Below are 9,909 nucleotides of genomic sequence, written 5' to 3' on the forward strand. Positions count from 1 at the left end.
TTAGCAACGAACTTAAAGATAACATAGATCAAAGCAATTGGTCTAAATTGTTTAATCGTGTCAGCCCCTTTCACATTAGGGATGAGTGAGTGATACGCGTACAGCACGCGTCCGTTGGGAACCCCAAGAGGAAGGTGTGATGCGTACAGCGGCAAGTTTTCCCTCAGTAAGAAACCAAGGTTTATCGAACCAGTAGGAGCCAAGAAGCACGTTGAAGGTTGATGGCGGCGAGATGTAGTGCGGCGCAACACCAGGGATTCCGGCGCCAACGTGAAACCTGCACAACACAACCAAAGTACTTTGCCCCAACGAAAATAGTGAGGTTGTCAATCTCACCGGCTTGCTGTAACAAAGGATTAGATGTATAGTGTGGATGATGATTGTTTGCAGAGAACAGTAGAACAAGTATTGCAGTAGATTGTATTCGATTAAAAGAATGGACCGGGGTCCACAGTTCACTAGTGGTGTCTCTCCCATAAGATAAATAGCATGTTGGGTGAACAAATTACAGTTGGGCAATTGACAAATAAAGAGGGCATGACCATGCACATACATGATATGATGAGTATTGTGAGATTTAATTGGGCATTACGACAAAGTACATAGACCGCTATCCAGCATGCATCTATGCCTAAAAAGTCCACCTTCAGGTTATCATCCGAACCCCTTCCAGTATTAAGTTGCAAACAACGGACAATTGCATTAAGTATGGTGCGTAATGTAATCAATAACTACATCCTCGGACATAGCATCAATGTTTTATCCCTAGTGGCAACAACACATCCACAACCTTAGGGGTTTCTGTCACCCCCCCCCCCCCCCAGATTCAATAGAGGCATGAACCCACTATCAACTTGGCCAAAGCATCTACTAGTAACGGAGAGCATGCAAGATCATAAACAACACATAGATTGATAATCAACATAACATAGTATTCACTATTCATCGGATCCCAACAAACACAACATATAGCATTACAGATAGATGATCTTGATCATGTTAGGCAGCTCACAAGATCCGACAATGAAGCATAATGAGGAGAAGACGACCATCTAGCTACTGCTATGGACCCATAGTCCAGGGGTGAACTACTCACTCATCACTCCGGAGGCGACCATGGCGGTGAAGAGTCCTCCGGGAGATGATTCCCCTCTCCGGCAGGGTGCCGGAGGCGATCTCCTGAATCCCCCGAGATGGGATTGGCGGCGGTGGCGTCTCTGGAAGGTTTTCCGTATTGTGGCTCTCGGTACTGGGGGTTTCGCGACGAAGGCTATTTGTAGGCGGAAGGGCAGAGTCGGGAGAGTCATGAGGGGCCCACACGCTAGGGTGGCGTGGCCAGGGCTTGGGCCGCGCCGCCCTACTGTGGCGCCGCCTCGTGGCCCCACTTCGTCTTCTCTTCGGTATTCTGGAAGCTTCGTGTGAAAATAGGCCCCTGGGTGTTGATTTCGTCCAATTCCGAGAATATTTCCTTACTAGGATTTCTGAAACCAAAAACAGCAGAAAACAGCAACTGTCTCTTCGACATCTTGTTAATAGGTTAGTGCCGGAAAATGCATAAATATGACATAAAGTATGCATAAAACATGTAGATATCATCAATAATGTGGCATGGAACATAAGAAATTATCGATACGTCGGAGACGTATCAGCATCCCCAAGCTTAGTTTCTGCTCGTCCCGAGCAGGTAAACGATAACAAAGATAATTTCTGGAGTGACATGCCATCATAACCTTGATCATACTATTGTAAGCATATGTAATGAATGCAGCGATCCAAACAATGTAAATGACATGAGTAAACAAATGAATCATATAGCAAAGATTTTTCATGAATAGTACTTCAAGACAAGCATCAATAAGTCTTGCATAAGAGTTAACTCATAAAGCAATAATTCATAGTAGAGGCATTGAAGCAACACAAAGGAAGATGAAGTTTCAGCGGTTGCTTTCAACTTGTAACATGTATATCTCATGGATATTGTCAACATAGAGTAATATAACAAGTGCAATATGCAAGTATGTAGGAATCAATGAACAGTTCACACAAGTGTTTGCTTCTTGAGGTGGAGAGAGATAGGTGAACTGACTCAACATAAAAGTAAAAGAAAGGTCCTTCAAAGAGGAAAGCATCGATTGCTATATTTGTGCTAGAGCTTTGATTTTGAAAACAAGAAACAATTTTGTCAACGGTAGTAATAAAGCATATGTGTTATGTAAATTATATCTTACAAGTTGCAAGCCTCATGCATAGTATACTAATAGTGCCCGCACCTTGTCCTAATTAGCTCGGATTACCTGGATTATCATCGCAATGCACATGTTTTAACCAAGTGTCACAAAGGGGTACCTCTATGCCGCTTGTACAAAGGTCTAAGGAGAAAGCTCGCATCGGATTTCTCGCTATTGATTATTCTCAACTTAGACATCCATACCGGGACAACATAGACAACAGATAATGGACTCCTCTTATATGCATAAGCATGTAGCAACAATTAATTTTCTCATATGAGATTGAGGATATTTGTCGAAAACTGAAACTTCCACCATGGATCATGGCTTTAGTTAGTGACCCAATGTTCTTCTCTAACATTATGCAATGCTCTAACCATTCTAGCGGTAAATCTCCCTTACTTCAGACAAGACGAACATGCATAGCAACTCACATGATATTCAACAAAGAGTAGTTGATGGCGTCCCCAGGAACATGGTTATCGCACAACAAGCAACTTAATAAGAGATAAAGTGCATAAGTACATATTCAATACCACAATAGTTTTTAGGCTATTTGTCCCATGAGCTATATATTGTAAAGGTAGAGGATAGAAATTTTAAAGGTAGCACTCAAGCAATTTACTTTGGAATGGCGGAGAAATACCATGTAGTAGGTAGGTATGGTGGACACAAATGGCATAGTGGTTGGCTCAAGGATTTGGATGCATGAGAAGTATTCCCTCTCGATACAAGGTTTAGGCTAGCAAGGTTATTTGAAACAAACACAAGGATGAACCGGTGCAGCAAAACTCACATAAAAGACATATTGTAAACATTATAAGACTCTACACCGTCTTCCTTGTTGTTCAAACTCAATACTTGAAATTATCTAGACCTTAGAGAGACCAATTATGCAAACCAAATTTTAGCATGCTCTATGTATTTCTTCATTAATGGGTGTAAAGTATATGATGCAAGAGCTTAAACATGAGCACAACAATTGCCAAGTATCACATTATCCAAGACATTATAGCAATTACTACATGTATCATTTTCCAATTCCAACCATATAACAATTTAACGAAGAAGAAACTTTCGCCATGAATATTATGAGTAAAGCCTAAGGACATATTTGTCCATATGCAACAGCGGAGCGTGTCTCTCTCCCACACAATGAATGCTAGGATCCATTTTATTCAAACAAAACAAAAACGAAAACAAACAGACGCTCCAAGCAAAGCACATAAGATGTGATGGAATAAAAATATAGTTTCACTAAAGGAACCTGATAATGTTGTCGATGAAGAAGGGGATGCCTTGGGCATCCCCAAGCTTAGACGCTTGAGTCTTCTTGATATATGCAGGGGTGAACCACCGGGGCATCCCCAAGCTTAGAGCTTTCACTCTCCTTGATCATGTTGTATCATCTCCCTCTCTTGATCCTTGAAAACTTCCTCCACACCAAACTCAAAACAACTCATTAGAGGGTTAGTGCACAATCAAAATTTACATGTTCAGAGGTGACATGATCATTCTTAACACTTCTGGACATTGCACAAAGCTACTGAAAGTCAATGAAATCGAAAAATCCATCAAGCATAGCAAAACAGGCAATGCGAAATAAAAGGCAGAATCTGTCAAAACAGAACAGTTCGTAAAGACGAATTTTATTGAGGCACCAGACTTGCTCAAATGAAAATGCTCAAATTGAATGAAAGTTGCGTACATATCTGAGGATCACTCACGTAAATTGGCATAATTTTCTGAGTCACCTACAGAGAATTAGGCCCAGATTCGTGACAGCAAAGAAATCTGTTTCTGCGCAGCAATCCAAATCTAGTATGAACCTTACTATCAACGACTTTACTTGGCACAACAATGCACAAAACTAAGATAAGGAGAGGTTGCTACAGTAGTAACAACTTCCAAGACTCAAATATAAAATAAAATTACTGTAGTAAAAACATGGGTTGTCTCCCTTAAGCGCTTTTCTTTAACGCCTTTCAGCTAGGCGCAGAAAGTGTGTATCAAGTATTGTCAAGAGACGAAGTGTCAACATCATAATTTGTTCTAATAATAGAATCAAAAGGTAACTTCATTCTCTTCCTAGGGAAGTGTTCCATACCTTTCTTGAGAGGAAATTGATATTTAATATTACCTTCCTTCATGTCAATAATAGCACCAACAGTTCGAAGAAAAGGTCTTCCCAATATAATGGGACAAGATGCATTGCAATCAATATCCAAGACAACAAAATCAACGGGGACAAGGTTATTGTTAATGGTAATGCGAACATTATCAACTCTCCCCAAAGGTTTCTTTGTAGAATGATCAGCAAGATTAACATCCAAATAACAATTTTTCAATGGTGGCAAGTCAAGCATATTATAGATTTTCTTAGGCATAACAGAAATACTTGCACCAAGATCACATAAAGCATTACAATCAAAGTCATTGACCTTCATCTTAATGATGGGCTCCCAACCATCCTCTAGCTTCCTAGGAATAGAAGCTTCGCGTTCTAGTTTCTCTTCTCTAGCTTTTATGAGAGCATTTGTAATATGTTTCGTGAAAGCCAAGTTTATAGCACTAGCATTAGGACTCTTAGCAAGTTTTTGTAAGAACTTTATAACTTCAGAGATATGACAATCATCAAAATCCAAACCATTATAATCTAAAGCAATGGGATCATCATCCCCAATGTTGGAAAAAAATTCAGCAGTTTTATCACAGGCAGTTTCAGCAGTTTTAGCAGTTTCAGGCAGTTTTTCGCGCTTTGCATTTGAAGTGGAAACATTGCCAACACCAATTCTTTTACCATTATTAGTAGGAGGTGCAGCAACATGTGTAGCATTAGCATTACTAGTGGTGGTAATAGTCCAAACTTTAGCTATATTATCTTCTTTTTCATTTTCTTCTTTCTCCCACCTAGCACGCAATTCGGCCATCAATCTTATATTCTCATTAATTCTAACTTGGATGGCATTTGCTGTAGTAACAATTTTATTATTATGATTCTCATGAGGCATAACTTTCGATTTCAAAAGATCAACATCAGCAGCAAGACTACCGACTTTAGAAGCAAGTATATCAATTTTCCCAAGCTTTTCTTCAACAGATTTGTTAAAAGCAGTTTGTGTACTAATAAATTCTTTAAGCATGGCTTCAAGTCCAGGGGGTGAATTCCTATTATTGTTGTAAGAATTCCCATAAGAATTACCATAGCCGTTGCCATTATTATAAGGATATGGCCTATAGTTGTTACTAGAATTGTTCCGGTAAGCATTGTTGTTGAAATTATTATTTTTAATGTAGTTTACATCAACATGTTCTTCTTGAGCAACCAATGAAGCTAACGGAACATTATTAGGATCAATATTTGTCCTATCATTCACAAGCATAGACATAATAGCATCAATCTTATCACTCAAGGAAGAGGTTTCCTCGACAGAATTTACCTTCTTACCTTGTGGAGCTCTTTCCGTGTGCCATTCAGAGTAATTAATCATCATATTATCAAGAAGCTTTGTTGCTTCACCAAGAGTGATGGACATAAAGGTACCTCCAGTAGCTGAATCCAATAGGTTCCGCGAAGAAAAATTCAGTCCTGCATAAAAGGTTTGGATGATTGATACGTCTCTGACGTATCGATAATTTCTTATGTTCCATGCCACATTATTGATGATATCTACATGTTTTATGCATACTTTATGTCATATTTATGCATTTTCTGGAACTAACCTATTGACGAGATGCCGAAGGGCCAGTTGCTGTTTTCTGCTGTTTTTGGTTTCAGAAATCCTAGTAAGGAAATATTCTCGGAATCGGACGAAATCAACGCCCAGCATCTTAGAATCCCCGGAAGCATCCAGAACACCCGAGAGTCGCCAGAGTGGACCCATAGGGGGCCCAGGAGGTAGGCCGGCGCGGCCCAGGCCCTGGCCGCGCCGCCCTATCGTGTCACCGCCTCTTCGACCCTCTGACGCCGCCTCTTCACCTATAAGAAGCCCCTCGACCTAAAACCTCGAGACGAAAAAGCCACGGTACGAGAAACCATCCAGAGCCGCCGCCATCGCGAAGCCAAGATCTGGGGGACAGGAGTCTCTGTTCCGGCACGCCGCCGGGACGGGGAAGTGCCCCCGGAAGGCTTCTCCATCGACACCACCGCCATCATCATCACCGCTGCTGTCTCCCATGAGGAGGGAGTAGTTCTCCATCGAGGCTCGGGGCTGTACCGGTAGCTATGTGGTTAATCTCTCTCCTATGTACTTCAATACAATAATCTCATGAGCTGCCTTACATGATTGAGATTCATATGATGATGCTTGTAATCTAGATGTCATTATGCTAGTCAAGTGGATTTTACTTATGTGATCTCCGGAGACTCCTTGTCCCACGTATGTAAAGGTGACAGTGTGTGCACCGTGTGGGTCTCTTAGGCTATATTCCACAGAATACTTATTCACTGTTATGAAGAGCATAGTGAAGTGCTTATTTATATCTCTTTATGATTGCAATGTGTTTTGTATCACAATTTATCTGTGTGCTACTCTAGTGATGTTATTAAAGTAGTTTATTCCTCCTGCACGGTGTAATGGTGACAGTGTGTGCATCGTGTTAGTACTTGGCGTAGGCTATGATTGTGATCTCTTGTAGATTATGAAGTTAACTATTACTATGATGGTATTGATGTGATCTATGCCTCCTTTCGTAGCGTGAAGGTGACAGTGTGCATGCTATGTTAGTACTTGGTTTGGTTATGTTGATCTGTCATGCACTCTGAGGTTATTTAAACATGAACATCGAATATTGTGGAGCTTGTTAACTCCGGCATTGAGGGTTCGTGTAATCCTACACAGTTAGTGGTGTTCATCATCCAACAAGAGGGTGTAGAGTCTAGCATCTATCTATTTATTCTGTTATGTGATCAATGTTGAGAGTGTCCACTAGTGAAAGTATAATCCCTAGGCCTTGTTCCTAAATACTGCTATCGCTGCTTGTTTACTGTTCTACTGTATTTGTACTGCCTGCAATATTACCACCATCAATCACACGCCAGTCCTGGACAGCAAAGCACTTTTCTGGTGTTGTTGCTACTGCTCATACTTATTCATACCACCTGTATTTCACTATCTCTTCGCCGAACTAGTGCACCTATTAGGTGTGTTGGGGACACAAGAGACTTCTTGCTTTGTGGTTGCAGGGTTGCATGAGAGGGATATCTTTGACTTCTTCCTCCCTGAGATCGATAAACCTTGGGTGATCCACTTAAGGGAAACTTGCTGCTGTTCTACAAACCTCTGCTCTTGGAGGCCCAACACTGTCTACAAGAATAGAAGCTCCAGTAGACATCAAGCACTTTTCTGGCGCCGTTGCCGGGGAACGAAGGAAAGCTACACCATTTCCTCCCTCGTCAACTACGCGCCAAGCACTTTTCTGGCGCCGTTGCCGGGGAGGAAAGGTAAAAGGCACTCATACTCCGGTTCCAGGTAAAGTACTTTTCTGGCGCCATTGTGTTTGTGCTCGAAGCTATTTCCTTTAGATCCTGCAATTGCATCTTTTTGTTTCTTGTTTACACTAGTTAGGCATAATGGAAAACAACAAAAATATGAGAGATCTTTATGAACTTTATCTTGAATTAGGACATGATGTGTTTGAAGAGAGAATTAAAAAACCCATGGAACTTTATATGCATGCTAATGGGAATGTTATTAATATGAATGCTTTGAACACTATTGTTGCTAATGCTATGGAAAATTCTAAGCTTGGGGAAGCTGGTTTTGATGAGCATGATCTTTTTAGTCCCCCAAGCATTGAGGAGAAAATTTTCTTTGATGATACTTTACCTCCTATTTATGATGATTATAATGATAGTAGTCTTTTGGTGCCGCCTGTTATGGAGGATAAATTTGATTATGATTACAATATGCCTCCTATATTTGATGATGAGAATAATAATGATAGCTACTTTGTTGAATTTGCTCCCACTACAACTAATAAAATTGATTATGCTTATGTGGAGAGTAATAATTTTATGCATGAGACTCATGATAAGAATGCTTTATGTGATAGTTATATTGTTGAGTTTGCTCATGATGCTACTGAAAGTTATTATGAGAGAGGAAAATATGGTTGTAGAAATTTTCATGTTACTAAAACGCCTCTCTATGTGCTGAAATTTTTGAAGCTACACTTGTTTTATCTTCCTATGCTTGTCACTTTACTCTTCATGAACTTGTTTATTTATAAGATTCCTTTTCATAGGAAGCATGTTAGACTTAAATGTGTTTTTAATTTGCCTCTTGATGCTCTCTTTTGCTTCAAATACTATTTCTTGCGAGTGCATCATTAAAACTGTTGAGCCCATCTTAATGGCTATAAAGAAAGAACTTCTTGGGAGATAACCCATGTGTTTATTTTGCTACAGTAATTTTGTTTTATATTTGTGTCTTGGAAGTTGTTACTACTGTAGCAACCTCTCCTTATCTTAGTTTTATTTCATTGTTGTGCCAAGTAAAGTCTTTGATAGTAAGGTTCATACTAGATTTGGATTACTGCACAGAAACAGATTTCTTTGCTGTCACGAATCTGGGCAAAATTCTCTGTAGGTAACTCAGAAAATTATGCCAATTTACGTGAGTGATCCTCGGATATGTACGCAACTTTCATTAAATTTGAGCATTTTCATTTGACCAAGTCTGGCGCCTTAATAAAATTCGTCTTTACGGACTGTTCTGTTTTGATAGATTCTGCCTTTTATTTCGCATTGCTTCTTTTGCTATGTTGGATGGATTTCTTTGTTCCATTAACTTCCAGTAGCTTTGGGCAATGTCCAGAAGTGTTAAGAATGATTGTGTCACCTCTGAACATGTGAATTTTTGATTATGCACTAACCCTCTAATGAGTTGTTTCGAGTTTGGTGTGGAGGAAGTTTTCAAGGGTCAAGAGAGGAGGATGATATACTATGATCAAGGAGAGTGAAAGCTCTAAGCTTGGGGATGCCCCGGTGGTTCATCCCTGCATATTTCAAGAAGACTCAAGCGTCTAAGCTTGGGGATGCCCAAGGCATCCCCTTCTTCATCGACAACATTATCAGGTTCCTCCCCTGAAACTATATTTTTATTCCGTCACATCTTATGTGCTTTGCTTGGAGCGTCGGTTTGTTTTTGTTTTTGTTTTGTTTGAATAAAATAGATCCTAGCATTCTTTGTGTGGGAGAGAGACACGCTCCGCTGGTTCATATGAACACATGTGTTCTTAGCTTTTAATTTTCATGGCGAAGGTTGAAACTGCTTCGTTAATTATTATATGGTTGGAAACGGAAAATGATACATGTAGTAATTGGTAAAATGTTCTGGATAATGTGATACTTGGCAATCGTTGTGCTCATGTTTAAGCTCTTGCATCATATACTTTGCACCTACTAATGAGGAAATACATAGAGCTTGCTAAAATTTGGTTTGCATAATTGGTCTCTCTAAGGTCTAGATAATTTCTAGTAAAGAGTTTGACATCAAGGAAGACGGTGTAGAATCTTATAATGTTTACAATATTTCTTTTATATGAGTTTTGCTGCACCGCTTCATCCTTGTGTTTGTTTCAGATAGCCTTGCTAGCCTAAACCTTGTATCGAGAGGGAATACATCTCATGCATCCAAAATACTTGAGCCAACCACTATGCCATTTATGTCCACCATAC

Source organism: Lolium perenne, chromosome 3 (genome assembly GCF_019359855.2).
Source record: "Lolium perenne isolate Kyuss_39 chromosome 3, Kyuss_2.0, whole genome shotgun sequence".
NCBI classification, from domain to species: domain Eukaryota; kingdom Viridiplantae; phylum Streptophyta; class Magnoliopsida; order Poales; family Poaceae; genus Lolium; species Lolium perenne.